The sequence below is a fragment of the Paramisgurnus dabryanus genome, chromosome 15 (assembly GCF_030506205.2).
Source record: "Paramisgurnus dabryanus chromosome 15, PD_genome_1.1, whole genome shotgun sequence".
Lineage (NCBI taxonomy): Eukaryota > Metazoa > Chordata > Actinopteri > Cypriniformes > Cobitidae > Paramisgurnus > Paramisgurnus dabryanus.
This window is the reverse complement of record NC_133351.1, coordinates 29,611,994-29,631,204: the sequence shown is the minus strand read 5'-3', so window position 1 is coordinate 29,631,204 and position 19,211 is coordinate 29,611,994. Positions and strand designations below refer to the sequence as shown.

The 19,211-nt window shown below is 37.6% G+C and overlaps 1 protein-coding gene and 1 long non-coding RNA gene across 2 annotated transcripts in view; one reads left to right on the top strand and one right to left on the bottom strand.

The window, feature by feature from the left end:
• Positions 1-277: 277 nt before the first annotated feature.
• Positions 278-19,211, top strand: part of htr1fa (5-hydroxytryptamine (serotonin) receptor 1Fa) — a 52,617-nt gene continuing 33,683 nt past the window's right edge. The window contains exon 1 of the mRNA XM_065293003.2: positions 278-395. The gene's annotated coding sequence lies outside the window, so the exon portion shown is untranslated. The remainder of the gene's footprint in view (positions 396-19,211) is intronic.
• Positions 10,808-16,094, bottom strand: LOC135782847 (uncharacterized). Its single transcript, XR_010545514.2, has 5 exons — positions 15,412-16,094; positions 14,779-14,826; positions 14,054-14,122; positions 11,571-11,687; positions 10,808-10,903 (listed from the first exon to the last, which is right to left on the bottom strand). It is a non-coding gene; the product is annotated as an uncharacterized lncRNA (long non-coding RNA).

The following is a 19,211-nucleotide window of genomic DNA, read 5'->3' as shown; positions in this document are numbered from 1 at the left end:
GAGAGAGAGAGAGAGAGAGAGAGAGAGAGAGATCAGGCAACAGATATAACTAAGAAACATTTTGCATGTGACATTTACTTTGACATTTAATATTTTTTTTATTATGTGTATGTTTTTGGAAACTAGAGCTTTTTAACATGCAAGACAACAGAGCCACTTTAATACTAAAAGATCCAGTCAGGAGCCTAGTTGTCTATAGCTCGTGTACCCGACTGTCTCTGTGCGTCCGTGCTTGCGCGTGGCGTTGCGCTGCGCTGCGCGCGGGGCGTGTAGTCGAATCATCTGTCAGTAAGAGCGCGAGCGTTTTCATGTGCACCTGAGACACACATCTGTCTCGTGTTCATATATATCACATTGCAACCGAGGAATGCCTTTATTACAACACTCCACATACAGTAAGTAATTTCAAGTGTCATTTTTACATTTATTTTGCATCTTTGGTTTTTAAACCAGGCTATGGGTTTCAAAATATCCTCTGATATTTCGACGATTTTGTGATCGCCTTATATATAAAGTTTTATCAAGTTTGCACTGTTGCTTGTATAGAAATGCACTGATGTTGTCCTGGAATTCTAAATGATACTATAAAACAAGATTTTCGCATAAGGAGTTTTAAATTAAACTTCATCTGTCTTGACATTAAAACCGATGTGGTAATGATTTTATCTCGCATTACTGTGGTAATATTTTTTCGGTCAGTATCCTTATCTCGTGAGAACGATGGGTTTGGTAAAAGGTCATGAATAGATCGTAATTATCAGATGCTTCATTTGAGTTCATTTTGAGTTCATTATAAATTATTAGATCATCCATTACATACTTAACTACAATACAGCCTTCATCGTGCATATTGGTGAATTGTCATTTAAGTAATACTGTATGCCATATGCCACAGTTCATGTTTATTGAACAGCATATGAGAAGGCTGAATGTTCACATTCCTATGGTGATCTCTACTGTATCAGGATTCATGACTAACTATTATTATTAATATACAGTACTAATATTTGAGCTGTATTAATTTGCCTGATATTGATGTGTAGTTTGAATAAGTAAAATAGTAGTAACTACACCTATGTAAAACAAATAAATATTGTGTCTGCGTTTCAAACCTTGAGAGAAGCCAAAAACACACTATTCTTATTATACAGTGTGTGTGCTTATATTTATAAGGCACATGATTTTTCCCTGTTGGCAGTAGAGTTTTTTTTAGCATCAAATCATAAACATTTGGCTGGTTATAAAAATATCTTACCACAGGATATCACCTAATCTTCCATGCCATGCCATGAAATGATTGATGATGTGCTACCTCAGAATTCTCCATGCTTCCTGATCGTTTAAGGGGAAAAATAAATCTGGAATGTATCCAAGAACAATGAATCACAATGAGATATGTCGCAGAAGAGCATTTGTCAACATAGGCTTTGAGTATGTTTGTCATTTCACACAAGTCTGAGTTCCTGTACTGAGAAGACTTGGGGGCAGCAATGTGTTTTGACTACAGAATGATGCTGTGAAACACAGATACAATTTTAAAAAACCAAAGCAAATATTGCAGTTATTGCAATAAAAGAAGAGTACTGTTTGTAAATGGCAAATGGCAGAAATTGAAATATTGACAGGATAATCTAGATAATCTATAAGTAAATATGTCAGAGAGTTTAACAGTGGGGTTCTGTACACTGTCAAAAATAGTAAAAAAATCGGCCCCTGTTACCAGGGTGGTACCCTTTCAAAAAGGACACATTTGAACCTACAGTACAGAGTTCCTAGTATCTCAGAGTTATATACTGTATTGGTACCTCCAATGGTATTATATTACAACCTTTTTATAGTCAGTTAGTGCCCCAGTGACAGCTGTTTTGACCATTTTTTCTAACAAATAGATTTTTAATGATTATGTATTAAAATAATAATGACATTATTAAAACTGCAAGCAGTGATGGAAGGGCCCTCGCACACCTGACACCGCCACGCCGTGGCATGAGAAGAATTAAAGGGAACAGTAGTAAATAGGCATTTAAGCATGTAAACATAGGTGAACCATTTAAAAGTGTAGTATAATGTGCCACATTTCTTGTTGCTAATTACAAATGACAGCGAGGTAGCATCGTGTAAGATAGCATGAGAGAGAGAGAGAGAGTGAGTGAGCGAGTGTGTGTGTGTATGAGTGACTACATGTAAATATTGGCACGTAGATGTGTTCTGTCCAGGACTCTTATCAATCATGTGAAGTTTGGGACAAATCTGACATTGCATTATCATTGTAAACATGTTACTTCCTGTTACCAGCTGGTGGCGCTATGACCGTAACTGACTATTGGCATCATAAGTGACTATCAGTGATGGGAGTAACGCGTTACTGTAACTCCACTATTTTTTTAAATCAAGTAACGCAATTACAATTACTGAAATTTAAATGAGTTCGTTACGCGCGTTACTCTATTTTGTAAAAAATAGACAAGACATATCTGACGTCGCAGGACTGTAGTTGGCGGCGCAATAATTCATTACACTTCATCATAGCTGACAGTGCATATAGAATGAACATGAAAAATCTAAACGGGACAACATACCTTTGTTTAAAAATTGTGCGCAAGTCATAATCCATCCGGTCTCATGTTTGTAAATTATCTTCACCAAGCAATCGCAGTATGACATCAACTTGCATTTGTAGTCCACAAAGGTAATAAATCTAAGAAATGATCATATATTCTTAGATGTTTACATCGGCTTCATGGAAGAGAACGATCCGCGATTGTTGTTTCCACTAAAATATTCACACTGCGGTGTACACCCGTGTTAAAACTCCATAGTATGTGTGAGCTCGCTTTTAGTTTTAGTTTCAGTCTCTCCGTATCCGAACAAAAAATCCACTCGCTCTGTGTCCATCTGACAAAACAATCCACTCGCTCTGTGTCCGTCCGACAAAACAATCCACGTAGCCTACTCCGTTTTCTGAATAAATATCTTCCTTTAATCCTGTGTATCATTTAAATCCAACAGAAAACAAACAATATATGACCAAAGAGCGCAGTCCCTGTGGCAAGCTTCACAAGCTGTGTTCCAATTCAAGTGCTGCACCCTACTAAGCATGCAATAAAAGGTGAGCACTTGCCCATTCAAGGCGCTCAGAAGTTCGCGAAGAGAACTGAAATGAGACGGTCTAACCTTCGGAGGACCCATAATTTGCCTCATCTGCTGCACACGCATCGTGCCTGTCAGCAGGACACAGCGGAGACGTTTCTAACTTATTAAAATAAATATGAAATCAGAAAAATTATAATTTATTTTAGAAAATTTGACATGTTGACACAATTGTCTCCAAATTTTTAAAGAGACACTACACAATTTTAACACATTTTATATTTTTGTAAACATGCAGAATATTTGTCTAAATGGTCTAAATGATATACATAAATAAACTAAGTTTAAATATTAAGATAATTTCTAACAAAAATATTCAAAGGTTGAATCTAAAGCAAAATAGGCTCCTACAGTATGTGATATATTAGAGTCTTATGTGTAAAATAGCCCATATCATTTTACTGTTTGACTGTTCCACTGCATGAAAAGTGGGATTTTCGTCCCCGTAAGCGCCTGTAGGCTCCCGAAAATCTCCCGAATTTTCGGCAGCTTTCCTCAATTTACCAGCAGCGAGCTTCGCGTTTGTCTGTGTCACAAATTGTCATAAACGAACCATGACGTAGGTGGAGAGCCCCGCGCGGGTGCGATGCCTCTAATTAGCATATGAATAGCAGCGAAACCTCTGCCGGCCAGTTAGAGCGTCTCTGGCCTAATTAGCATGTGAATAGCAGCAAAACTAGAGTAACGGCCCACTTGAATGTAATCACTCAGTATTGGCTGAAGCCACAACTTTTAAACAAGTAAAATCCCCCGTGAATGGGTGGCAGATCACTTCAAACCAATCAAAAGGGATTTTTCTTGTTTAAAAGTAGTGGCTTCAGCCAATACCGAGTGAGTAAATTCAAGTCGGGCCGTTACTCTAAAGAGGGGGGTTATTGGGCACCCTGGCTCATTATAAATGTAAACCCCAATAATAATAATAAATAATTTATGTTATCATTTTTTATATATTAATGTCATTGTGCTATGTACTACATTATTCACAACATCAAGGAATATAAGAGAAAACAAAGAGGTTTATTTATAAACACACAGCTGTTTATTCAAAGAAAGAGCTTTATTTATAAACACACAACTATGTACAAAGCAGCATAATGTCTCTTATATTGTACTACAAACACGTCAAAAAGTGCCTAAGACGTTCGGGAAAGATCCCTAAAAATCTTTTTCAAAGTGATCAAAGTGTTGAAAAAAAACCTCAAAAACGTTGTAAAAAAGTCACTTTTTCACACGTATATGGTGAGTTGCCCGGTACTTTGGTATCGCCTCTAATCTGGATTGCAGCGTGGCACAGAGCTCGGAGAGTTCCAGGCTGCGAGAGGGCGGTGGCCGCACAATCCATCCAGACACCCCGCCAACAATGCCGTATTCCTCATCAGATATGAGATCTATGGTGGCGCACTTCCAAATGTCCATCTCATCCTCAGCCAGCACACTTCGTCTCGCTTCCAGCAACTGTAATACAATCAATAAAGACTGTAGCGAAGGCTGACCTGAAGTGTAGGGGCTAGTTGCGTATGGATATAACAGTGTACCAGGGTGTCGGTCAGAACACAACAGACAGAGAGATTAATCAACTTGAGCCTTTTATTCGGCACACCAGAGAACATGTATCAGAGGGGAGAGCCAACATTCACTATGTAAGAGGAAGCACACAGCAGAACTCTGAATGAGAGCACAACTTAAAGAAGAGCAGAGCAGGCGTTGATGTGGGTCATGATAATGGTTGCAGTGGTCCTTTAACAGGGCAGTGCACAGGCTGAGGGATGCTCCTTTAATAGAGGCAAGTCAGAGCTGTATGCATGGGCTTTGTTGCATGGCATGTAGTAATGGAGATGAATGAGTGGCTGTATTTGAGAGTTTTCCCAGATTAATGCAGGTAGAGGTGTGAGATGTGGTTTCCCTGCAACACATAATCAAAGGATTCCCAGAGTAACACTACTGCACTTAAACATTCATTACATTAAGAAATATCTATAGCTTCTCCCCTCATATATTATAACAATAGCATATAAACAGACGTGTCTCAGATGACACATTTACATCATTATCAGTATTTATACATCATATGTAATATAACTGACATTATTAAGCATGAACACATTGATGAACATTAATATGAAGTGAGTTAAATACAGCTTAATATGACTGTTTAGCTGATAGCACGTGAGCACTAATAATGACGGACATTTAGAGTGAAAACATATACACATCGAACTGTACTCACTCTGATCACACGCACATGAACACACAGCATCACAATCTGGTGCTTGTCTCAACAGCAAACCGATTCATGTGTCCAGAATTCTTAACACAGCGAGACAAACATGCATTAATATGCAGCACCGTTTAGAACTAGCGCTCTTCCGCCGGTGCGCCGTATGAGCGATCATCACTATCAAAATAAAAGTCCTCTTCCGTCTGAGTCTTTTGCACAAAGACAATAAGTGACCTGAAAAATACTCACATTGACAAAAAACTGATCTAATATAATAAATCTTACCATTTTTCTTCTGGATCGACTTTTCGCATTTTCCGCCTGCGATGCGAGTTCAGGTTGTTTGTATCTGAAACTCCGGCGTACCGACTCATAATACGTCTTACGGGCAGCTGGAAAACAATTAAATGAGACTGGTATTAATAAAAAGAGTCACGGTACAATTAAACAAGAAATGAGGAAAAACATTAGAAGTTATACTTACAAACAATGTCGTCATTCTCAGCAGTAAATCTGGACTTGCTGAAATAGCCCCAAGCAAATCGGAGGTCACGGCTTTGTTATGAGGCGACGTTAGTCTGTGAAAACAAAATGTGTGGGTTTAAGCTCGGATCTATTAACGTATCTATTTCCTTATACAAGAATAAAAACATATTCTTTAAATCGTAACGTTACCTTTGCTCTGGTTCATAGCGCCTGCAGTGTGCCTCAGAGACGCCGTACAGCCTCCTGTAAATTACAAGACAAAAATACCTCTTAGTTATAAAACACACAGCTTGGGCTACTTCAAAAAATATGCTTATACATAAAATTATTCTTACCGCAATCTTGGGATTGTGCACCCGTCTGCTCTTCTTGGAGAGTTACAAACACCAAACCAAACGTCTGTTACGCTTGTCGACACTGCTGTGTGAGCCGTGACCATGACCTCGCACATGATTGGACGAAGGCGAGAAGCCTGTCGGGCTCCTCCAATCACATGCGAGGTTATTGATATAAGGAAAATCTTGTGAGACGTGTGCGCATGCGTATGATATAAACAACAAACGCGATATGCCGGAAGCTCTGTGTGAAATCAACACAGTGTGCTGTCAGTTGAAAGATGTAAGTCCCAAGACTGAAGAAACGACCTCGGCGCTTCTGTAAACATTGCAACACTGAAGTGTGTCATACACAGTATTTTGACCACAGAAAGCGCTATTTAAAAAATGGAGTTTGGGAGAAAAAAATCCAAAAGGGCTACGTCAGATAATGTACAGAGCCTGCTGCTATCCAGTCATGAACACGCTGTGAGTGATGTCCCGTCATGTGTAAAGACCCGGAAGATCACTTTACTGGAGTTAGAGAGATTGGTGAAAGTGAAATGCACTCCGAGGACCCAGAAAAAGAAGTGATTGAAGAATTTGAAGAAACGCACCCAGCGAATTTCAGTTCAGACAACGGTGAGCATAAATACATATTTTTTATATAAGCTTGGCTTGCTTTACGTATGTTATCATTTTAAACAATACTAAAACATATCAACAAGTAAAGTAAAATAAAATCAACAAGTTAAACAAAAAGGTTGGAGTTAAATGTGGTTGATTATCACTGTTGTTGTTATTTTAATAGTAAATTATAATTGAATAGGAATATCGCGTTATAATGCATAACGTTATCTTCTGTTTGTTGTTTTTCAGACGAAACAGCAGATGACCAAAGCATTCGTCTTTTCCTGGACATCTCCTGTTGTGTGGTAAGCATGAAATTACATTTGGATATACTAGTATAAAGTTCAATACATGCTAATCCAGAGCTGAAATGGGAAAACCTAACAATTTTCACCCACATGATTGTTTTCCACTCTTAAATTTCTGTTAGTTAACTAATGAAAGCAACTAAAGTATAAACACACTTTATAAAGTATTAAAAAATCCTAAAATGAAGTTGAAGTGGATGAAGTTCCCACAAAGTACTTAACTGGTTCATTGCACTAAAGCTAGCTGTTTGAGATGCACATGATCTTTTTCAACTACAGTTTTCAAATCTTTTCATACTCAAATGGCCCTATTGATGAGAAATGAACATATTATGTTCTTTTTAAATCTCAAATGACCATATTAACGAATAACGATGGGCTTTTCAATCTCAAATGGCCACATTCATGATGGACTTTTCAATCTCAAATGGCCATATTAACGATGGGCTTTTCCATCTCTAATGGTCTAATGGTGGTGCTGAGTATGTGCATTGCATGTGTTTTAAATATGTCCTTTAAAATTTCATAGGATGACTATGTGGATGAAGAGGGGGAAATCCTTGCTGAGGAGCAGAGTGAACCCTATCCTCACATACAAGATGGGGAGGAGCATGGAAGTGATCAGGCCAGAAGTGAAAAACCAGAACACTTGTTAATGAAACTTTTGGGCATGATGAAATTGACTGGTATCCTCCGTGACGACTTCTTACAGTATGTGGGTTGTCCAAAATGTATGACAGTGTACATGCTTACTGAAACCTATGAGCTCAGACGGGATGGTACAAAGGTTTGCAGGACTTGTGATCACATCCCATTCTACAATCACCCACAGCAGAGGTCTGCATTAAGGAAGAAATGTGGCTCTGCCTTGCTAAGAAAGCGGTGAAGAGTATGTCCATCCAATACGTTCTTACTGATACAAGAGTGTTGTGTAGTCTCTGGGAGGACTTGTTAAAAGACTTGGATTTGAAGAGAAATTAGATGAAAGGCGAAAGCGGGAAATGCCAAAGGGTGTGTTAGGAGATGTATATGATGGACAAGTATGGCAGGATTACCAGTATGTGAATTCAATAACTGTAGTCATGCCACTATGCACAGTATTTGAGCTGTGATGTAATTGCACAAGTTTCCTTGCTTCATTCCCTTCCAGACAGACATTTTGTTGTTTGACATGTTGTTTGCATAGAATGCACAAATTGAGCCTGATTAAAAGTCTGTTAAAACAATTAAAATTGTTGAAATAAATTGTTTTGTGTATCTTTTTTTTACCTAACATTGGTTATTGCTAATGACAGAGATATTAATATATACTGTTAGCCTGGACAAACTGAATCTACTTAAAGGGATAGTTAAAAAAAATTAGGGAAAAATATTTTGAAAGTATTGTGATAAATGATGAAGAAAATATTTTGATAAATGATTGTCATTAAACCTAAAGATGATTTTGAATTACTCTGTCCAACATCTCCGCTTAGTTAACTGAGTTGAAAGATTTTCTATTTTTAATTCATTTATAATTATAATTCTCTTAGTGTTATAAATGGTATTATAACACAAAACTCATGACTAAGTCAGTCATTGAATAAACTTGATTCTCCACTGAACACACACAAAACTGCGAAAAATACAATACAATGTGCTGTTTATGTCAATAAACACTGATCACCTGAACAGTGACTTTCATTAACAAAAAAGGTAATTTATCATTTAAAACTAAACAACATTAATAATATTAGAGCATAAACCTCTATGACATTTTAACAAATATTTAAGTAGTTAAAGTTCTTATTAGTTCTTAATTCTGTAAAAAAGCTTAAATAATCATAATATTCAGGGACAAAGGATTATGGGTATAATATAAGTATATGTCCAAAACTCAAAATATTAAGTAATGTTTACATCATTAAGACAATATCTGGGTTAACAGTGTAGCATACTTTGAAAATAATCAATTCAAGCTACAATTTAAGAGTTTGTAATTTGGCTATACTGATACCAGAGATTTTATTAAAATTAAAGTTTAAAACCTCTCAGAATGTCACCTGAGTAAAACTCCCCCAGCTGCTACCCTGATTTGCATTTGTATAGCTCACACCATGTTCATTTACATGTTAAAGCCTCCCCTAGAATTAGGGGAAGGGGGGACAACTTCAGAGCAAGACCCACGGCAACTTCTGACAACTTACGGCAGTTTTCGGTGTTGGCTGCAAATTGTCATGCGCAGTCGTATACTTGGAGTTTCACAACAATCTACAGTGCCACATTCTGACGAAAATTCCACTTTTCATGCAGTGTTCAGTACTGTTCATATTTACATTTAAAAAGCAGACATAAAAGTAACTTAAAAGTTACTTTTCTAAGTAACTAATTACTTTTGATATACAGTAACCGGTAGAGTAATTCAGTTACTTTTAAAAGAAGTAATTAGTAACTGTAACTAATTACTAATTTTTTAGTAACTTGCCCAACACTGGTGACTATTGACATGTAGATGTGTTCAGTCCAGGACTCTTATTAATCATGTGAAGTTAGGGAAAGATCGGATATTGCATAATCAGTGTAAACATGTCACTTCCTGTTGTCAGCTGGTGGCGCTATAACCATAAGTGACTATTGACATGTAGATGTGTTCAGTCCAGGACTCTTATTAATCATGTGAAGTTTGGGACAGATCAGACATTGCATAATCAGTGTAAACATGTCACTTCCTGTTGTCAGCTGGTGGCGCTATAACCATAAGTGACTATTGACATGTAGATGTGTTCAGTCCAGGACTCTTATTAATCATGTGAAGTTAGGGAAAGATCGGACATTGCATAATCAGTGTAAACATGTCACTTCCTGTTGCCAGCTGGTGGCGCTATAACCATAAGTGACTATTGACATGTAGATGTGTTCACTCCAGGACTCTTATTAATCATGTGAAGTTTGGGACAGATCAGACATTGGATAATCATTGTAAACATGTCACTTCCTGTTGCCAGCTGGTGGCGCTATAACCATAAGTGACTAATGACATGTAGATGTGTTCACTCCAGGACTCTTATTAATCATGTGAAGTTTGGGACAGATCAGACATTGGATAATCATTGTAAACATGTCACTTCCTCTTGCCAGCTGGTGGCGCTATAACCATAAGTGACTATTGACATGTAGATGTGTTCACTCCAGGACTCTTATTAATCATGTGAAGTTTGGGACAGATCAGACATTGCATAATCAGTGTAAACATGTCACTTCCTGTTGCCAGCTGGTGGCGCTATAACCATAAGTGACTATGTAAAAAATTTCGCCGTAATTTTACGGTAAAGTACTGGCAGCTGGGGTTCCAGCAGTGAACCGTAATTTTACGGTTTCATTACCGTATTCTAAATTACGGCTGTTCTGTAAATTAATAGTATAATACCGTAAGCCTGTTTTAGCTGTGTACCGTAATCCTACGGTTTCATTACCGTATTCTAAATTACGGTTGTTCTTTAAATTTACGGTAAAATACTGGCAGCAGGGTTTCCAGCTGCATACTGTAATCCTACTGTTTAATTACCGTATTCTAAATTGCTGCTTTGCAATTAAATAATAGAATGGCAAAGATAAGATGAGGAACCATAAAATTACCAAATAGGTTTGTGCAAAAATAACCCAGTCTATAGACATATTTAAACAAATTCAAGTTTATTATTATTTTTACACATCAATTTTGAGGTCATTGAAAAAACTTTTGTAAAAACTTGGGAAAAAATGGTCCAGGAACATTCCACAAAGAGTGACTAGCTCTTAACAGGAACAGGTCAGGTAGTCTGAAAGATAAACATAAAAAAGTAAATTTAACACTACACGTGGCAGTAATAGTGTGTCTCTCATCATTTACTCACGCTCATGTTGTTACAAACCTGATTAAATATTTTTGTTCCGATGAACATGAAGGAATATATTTTGAGAAATGTTTGTAGACAAACCGTTCATGAACCCCATTCACTTCCATAGTATTCTTGTTTCCTACTATGGAAGTGAGTGGGGCTCATGAACGGTTTGTTTACAAACATAACTCAATATATATTACTTCGTGAGTGCAAAAGTGAGTACACCCTAAGTGATTCCGGTAATGACGCCATCTTGGACTCAAGAGTAACTGCACAACATACCCATGTCAACGAGTGCTCACTACGTTAAAACTCGTGTGAATCATGTGAGTCCAAGATGGTGCCGTCACTGGAAGCTAGTTAATACAGTTTATAAAGTTTAAAATATATTTCTTACACAATCACAACCATTACCCCAGAAGACCTTTATTAACCTATTGGAGCCGTGTGGATTACCTATGTGAAGGATGAATGCACTTTTTTGGGGTTAAAAGTCAGAAAATGTTCCCTGATCCCTGGACATTTACTTAAATAACTCTAGCATCGGCTCGAAGTTAAAGCTATAGTTCATCTTAAAATTATTTTTTTATGTTTATCAGCTTACCCCCAGGCCATCCAAGATGTAGGTGACTTTGTTTCTCCAGTGGAACACAAATGTAGATTTTTGAGTCCAACCGTTTCAGTCTGTCAGTTGTATAATGCAAGTTGATGGTAACAAAATCTGATAGAGAAAAAAAAATGCACAGACAAATCCAAATTAAACCATGTGGCTTATGACAACACATTAATATACTAAGAAATGAAACAATTGGTTTGTGTTAAAAACCAAACAGTATTTATATAATTTTTTTTAACCTCAAATGGCAGTTTTTTATTGCATAGTACCCCACGGTTTGGTTTAGTTTGGGTCGGGTCAGCTTACTTTTGGGAGCTTTTCCACTGGGTGCAGTGCGTAGTACCTGATACTTTTTCGTACCACCTCGGTTGGGGTTCCAAGCCACCCGAGCTGATACCAAACGTGACGCGAAAACACTGTAAATCACTGATTGGTCTGAGAGAATCGTCACGTCATCGCTATGATGTAAAAGATTAGCTTTACCTCAGTGCTAGCCTGCGCTGTCTCAAGCAAACATGTTGTCATCTGCTCTGCTATAACAGGGCTCGAAATTGCGACCATTTTGGTCGCATATGCGACCGAAATTTAATCTGTGCGACCTTAAAATATATTTGGGAGCATTTGTGCGACTGCCCATTTTGTTGTGGTGCGACTTGATTGTGATGCTGCGTGCTGGTGCTGTCCCAGATTCAGTGTTCTCTCCAACGTTACATAACTAATCAAATTTCACCATTAAGTTCTTGCGTTTAATGAAGACCGCAGATTGGCTAATATGAGCGTCAGTCATTCCTTGTTGCCGTGCTACGTTGGTACATGAAGCGCGGAAATGTGAAAAGACGAACCGCGAGCATGACAAGAACAAGCCGATTACAGCCAATGTTATTACTGTAATTAATGACGATGATCCGGATTCAAATGCAACTCCACCACCGGAAAATACGAGTTGACGTTAAACCTTTCGGAGAGAGTGGCATAAAGATTACGAGTGGCTCCGCTATGAAAATGGCTCGATGTAACTTACTGTGTTTACTGTAAATCCTGTAAAACGGCGTTGGTGGCGGAATCAAAACATTTTAAGCGCCAAACGTACCTTGCTTAAACATGGCGAAAGTGCCAAAAACACAAGACGTGTCGTGATAAATTTGTTCATTATTGATGGAGACACCGACCTGTCTGTCAAAGAGTGTTTGATAGTGTACGTGCGCATGCGCTGGTGAATGGACATCCGACCAACATCCTTGTGGTCCATGTTGATGTGCAACATGACAATGCTGATGGTATGTTTTTGTTGTATTTTTTTAAAACATTGCCTATTTAGTAGAAATAGCATCCTGGTAATGCAGTTATCAATAATAATATATATTAGCCTTCTATATTAGGGTCACTTTTGTAATGTCACAATTAATCAGTGTTTTACGTGTTTGCTAGATTTTCTATTGTAATCTTAATCATGTTACCTGTAATTGTTAAATTATTATTGCTGCTATATTATTTAAACAGCATTTGGGTATTAATTTAGGAATCTATGCAGCAAAAAAACAACAAAAAAACAAATAGAAGACCAAATTTTAAATGCTGGCCATGGGATGTGTAAAGCCCGGTGGTGGTGTTTTATTTTTTATAAAATAAATCTATTAACATTTACATTGTAGTTGTGGTGCTTTTTAATTTTTGGATGGATGCGCCTAAATTTTTGCTGGTGCTCCTAACTCTTTAAAGTTGGGAGCACCGGTGCTACCAAATAAAAAAGTTAATTTTGAGCCCTGTATAAGTTTCCAAACTCCCATTTAGCGATGAAAAACATCCACAGGTTGAGAATCAGGGACACCATAACAGTCTTTTCCAGACTTGCAGTTTGTGGCGGAACACGAGCACGTCAGCATTATATATGCTTAAATGCAACTTCAATGAGGCTCAGTGCAGCGCATTCGACTGACGCCACGGGTCGGGTGTTTATACAGAAACTGTCATGTGAGACATAAGTAGTGATAAACGCGATGTGCAAACATGTATTTGTGGTGGCCAATTTTAATTTTGTGGTGGACTGAGAAATAAATAAATATATGGGAATGTACAGCGACGCTCTCACTTGTATGATGTCACAGTAGGTAGCGCAAATATAACGACACGCCTATAATCCCTCCCACTCCGAAGTGTTACTAAACTCGATGGAAAAGCTAACCACACCAAAGTGAGGTGAGATGACCCAACCCAAACCAAACTAAACCGTGGAGTACTATGCAATGGAAAAGCGCCATAATACAACACTATCCCCAGAGCAATACGCGCATTAACATTACCTTCTTATTCATCTAATGTTTAATAGCGGGTTGCCAACTACTGTATGAGGGCACATATACACTATATGGGGCTCCCGATACAGTAGGTGGTGGTATGCACGTATGAAGTTGTTTCGCAACCTGCTATTAAACATCGCAGTGAGCACCTTTCTCATGATGATGACGACTCACCTGCAGTGTTTTTTTGTAGATCTAGTCTTGAATAAGCCATGTGACATGGAACCAGCATTTGCAGACATACTGTTAGGAAAGGTAAAAACTGAAGTTAATATCAAGTTAGACACCTGCGTCCATATTTATCAAGCTTCTCAAAATGCCATTTTAGTAGAGTGCTGAGAATGCATGAAATGTACTCCTACTTTCAAACTTAAAGGGATAGTTTACCCAAAAATAAACATTTTGTTATCATTTACACAGCCTCAAAGCCTGTTTGAGTTTCTTTATTTTGTTGAACACAAAAAAGATATTTTGATAAATGATGGTAACCACACAGTAGACTGTACCCATTGACTTCCATAGTATTTATTCCTACTATATAAGTCAATGGGTACAATCTACTGTGCGCTTCATCATTTATCAAATTATCTTCTTTTGTGTTCAATGGAGTAAAGAAACTCATACAGGTTTTGAACAACATGAGTCTGAGTAAATGATAACATAATGTTTATTTTTGCGTGAACTATCCCTTTAAGTTTGAAAGTGATTTGATTTGTGTGAATGAGCTGTGTTCTGACTTCGCTCAAACATCAAGTCAAAATGAGGTCTGACTATTTCATTAGTTATTGCGATTTCATTTATCCATTGCATTATAAAGACCAACATGCTATTTCACTTTTGAGCACTTGACTTGTGTTTGATTCTGGTGCCTGTGCAAATATAAACCAAGTAATACTTACTCTTGTCTTTAGCCAATATAAAACATCAAGACACACCAAGAAAGGGATCTGAAAGAAGTAACCATAAATATACGACAGTTATTAATTCAGAATGGCCTTTAACTCGTTTAAGTTTACTGTAAAACGATAACATTGTTTTTCATAAGAGGGACCTGTTGAACAAATCCCATATTGCAATACTTGTAGTTAACCTGCGTTATAATTAACTAAACTATGTCAAATACATTTAACAACAAGCACAACACATTTTTATAAAAGATATAAAAAAAAACAAATAAGTTAAAAGATCTCCACTAACGTAAACTCACGAGCTAAGTCAATCTAGGCGGGAGCTGAACTAAGCCCACATTGCAATACTTGGAGAAAACTTGCGTTATAATTAACTTAACTATGTTAAATACTTTTAAGAACATGCATAACACATTTTTATAGAAGATATAAAGACAAATAAAAGATCTCCATTAGCTCACAGCTGCGCCGAGCTCAGCTCACCCCACTCAGCGCTCGAACGACACGAACCAACGGTCAACATCAAGGTTTATTAAATTAGACATATCGAAATATACTGACAACTGAATAAACATCACTGTGAACTAATTTCAGTAAAGTAACCACGAATGTAAAGAAACTTACCTCATAATACCACCAAAACACTCGTCTGAGGAGAACAGCGGTTAATCCAGATTGCGCGTCTCCTGGTTTGAATAATCACGTGATCAAAGCATTCGGTATACGGACACGCGCCTTACGCGCCTCCGCCAATAATAACATAATAAAAGTAAATAAAGATATAAAAGATGAAAGTAAAGTGCTTCTGCCAGTGCTGCTTCCAAGAAAGAAAGTTGCCTGTTTAGAGCCAACATAGAATATTTATTTAATAAAAACAGAAATATTAATCGACTTTTAATCAAACTAAAGGTTTCATTATCGTGCAGTGTGTCCTCAATATTATTTCTACGTATACGTTCATACAGATTTTGCCCGGTTTATTGAATGAACAGACCTTTTTATTGACATTATTTATGGTTATATTAAAGGAGTTATGCAGTCCAAAACAGACGTTTACTGTAGTAAAACCATGTTTTGCCAATCAATAAAGCAAGACAACATGGTTAATTTTCATAAGGGTCCTCGATTAATGGTATGATGTAGGAACACATCTAGGATTTTAACTGTTCTTTGCTAGAAGTTAACTTTGAATTGGAACAGTACCTGGCCATCTACTGATGACGTTTCAAAATTATTCAGTCTTTATAATACAAGTCCAGACAGAAAATGCATATTAATAAGTGGCCAACACATACCACTCAGTAATTTCAGTGCAGTTCCTCCCCCACGCTCACCTCTCATGCAACCATTTACGGCAAGAAACTGTAAATTTATAAAACAGTTCAGTACCGTAAAATTAGGCCGTAAATTAACGGTAATTTTTTACAGTGTGTGTTCACTCCAGGACTCTTATTAATCATGTGAAGTTTGGGACAGATCAGACATTGGATAATCATTGTAAACATGTCACTTCCTGTTGCCAGCTGGTGGCGCTATAACCATAAGTGACTATTGACATGTAGATGTGTTCAGGTCATGACTCTTAGCAATCATGTGAAGTTTGGGACAGATCGGACACTGTATGCCTGAGTTCCAGCAACCTGTTTCATAGCGAAACATCAAACTTTGGCTGGCCGAAACAGACACAAAATTTAATATAGAATCAAATCCTTCGCAATTTAGCATCACAAAGGCCTTAAGATGACACTCGCCAAATATGATGATGATCCGACGAAAACTGTAGGAGGAGTTAGTTAAAGTATGACTGCTGGAAATGAGAAAAACTGAGCCAAAATCTGAGAAATAATTCAAAATAGCTGACTTCCTGTTTGGTTTAGGGCGTTGCTCCAAGAGACTTTTTTGTAGGGCTTGTAATAATACATGAGCATACCGAAATTCGTACATGTAAGTTAAACACAGTCCAAGGGCTGCTTCATTCAATATTTGAAAGTGGCGCTAAAACATGTTCCTTCAGGTTGCCAGCTGGTGGCGCTATGGCTATAAATGAAAATTGTTATGTAGATGTGTTCAGGTCAGGACTCTTAGCAATCATGTGAAATTTGGGACAGATCGGACGCTGTATGCATGAGTTCCAGCAACTTCCTGTTTCATTGGAAAACATCAAACTTTGTCGGGCCAGAACCGACACAAATTTTTACGTAGAGTCAAATCCTTCGCAATTTAGCATCACAAAGGCCTTAAGATGACACTCACCAAATATGAAGATGATCCGACGAAAACTGTAGGAGGAGTTAGTTAAAGTATGACGCCTGGAAATGACAAAAACTGCGCCCAAATCACAAAAATAACTCAGAATAGCTGACTTCCTGTTTGGTTTACGGCTTCGCTCCAAGAGACTTTTTTGTAGGTCTTGTCATGCTACAGACGCGTACCGAATTTCGTAATTGTACGTCAAACACAGTCCGAGGGCTGCTTCGTTGAAAATTTGTAGGTGGCGCTATAGAGCCATTTTCTCACGCCTAATTCTAAAGCATACACCACATGTAAATTTTCATCACTCTTGACATCTGTGCAAAATTTCATGAGTTTTCGAGTATGTTTAGGCCCTCTAAAGTCCCGCTGAAGTCGGAGAAAAAGAAAAAAAATAATAATAACTCCTTGAAGAACAATAGGGTCCTCACACCCCGGTGTGCTCGGGCCCTAATTAAAGGATGCAGTAAAACATATGCTTTTGTAGAAGCCAACATTCTGTGTGATGTCATCCACAGTATACTTCTAATAATAAAGGTGCTTCACAATGCCAGAAAGGAAGAACCATTTTTGGCGAAAGGTTCCATGAAAAACCTTTAACAACTGAAAAACCTTTCTGTTTCAAAAAGGTTATTTAGATTATGAAGAAATTCAAGTCAAAGAACCTTTGACTGAATGGAACTTGGGGGAACCAAAAAAGGTTCTTGTTATGGTATTGTTGTGAAGAACCCTTTAAAGGAAAAAAGCCCACATTTTGGGAATTTAGCTTATTCACCATATCCCCCAGAGTTAGATAAGTCCATACATACCTTTTTCATCTCTGTGCGTGCTGTAACTCTGTATGACGCATCCCCGCCATGCAGCTTAGCTTAGCACAAAGACTGGAAGTAAATGGCTCCAGCTAGCATACTGCTCCCAATAAGTGACAAAATAACACCAACATTTTCCTATTTATTTGGATAGTCACATAGGGGCTGTTTACACTTGGTATTAATATGTGTTTTCATCAATCGGATCACAAGTGGACGAGAGAGACACATTACAGTACGTTTACACCTGGTATTTAAATCTGTCTCTTTTGTCCACTTTTGACCACTTCTGTCCTGAATACTGTGAGGGGGCGGTCTGTGAGACGGTGGGCGAGTCTCTCTGCTGTCATTTAAACGCGAGCGAGAGTAATAACGAGTTTATATGGACGTGAACTAATATTATGTCAGAGTCCGCCGCTTTTTTTAGCAAGTAAACATGCTGCACAGTGTTTTGTACGTTTATATGTTAGAGTTTTCTCTGAATTTTCAGCGCAATTGATGAAATAGGATTTATAGAAATAGAAATTTTTTAATAGTATACATACTGGGAACTATATTCTCAGAAGGCGAAGCACTGAGAATGTAGTTCCCTGTATGTATACGGCTGGGGGGGGGGGGGCGCATTAGACAGAGTTACGCCACCTTTTCATCCCCGCGCGTATGTATGGACTTATCTAACTCTGGGGGATACGGTGAATAAGCTAAATTCCCAAAATGTGGGCGTGTTCCTTTAAAAGGTTCTTCACAACAATACCATAACAAGAACCTTTTTTGGTTTCCCAAAGTCCCATTTAGTCAAAGGTTCTTAGAAGAATAATTTCTTCATAATCTAAATAACCTTTTTTGAACAGAAAGGGTTTTTCAGATGTTAAAGGTTCTTCATGGAACCATTCGCCAAAAATGGTTCTTCCTCTCTGGCATTGTGAAGCACCTTCATTATTAAGAGTATATGATCACACAGAATGTTGGCTTCTACAAAAGCATATATTTTGGGATACGTTGAATAAGCTAAATTCCCAAAACCTTATTTTTAAAGGAGTAGCTCACAACCAAAAATTGTCCCCATTGACTTGACCATAGTATTTTTTTATTTCTACTATAAAAAGTCAGTAGGCTCCATATTTTGGGTGGACTTGAAGAGTGAAATTTTTTTTATTGTAGCATAATTCACAATACTTTATAGAATCAGTAGATTATTCTCTCTTGATAGGATTTAGTTTGAATATTCTTTTTATTTAGTATATAGTACGTGTCATTTTCCATTAGAATAAAATGTTGAATATTGTAATTTATCTCAAAGCTGGCTACAGTAGGCTTGTTCTTGCCTTTTAACTTTTAATAGTGTAAAAAATTCATGTGGAGAAA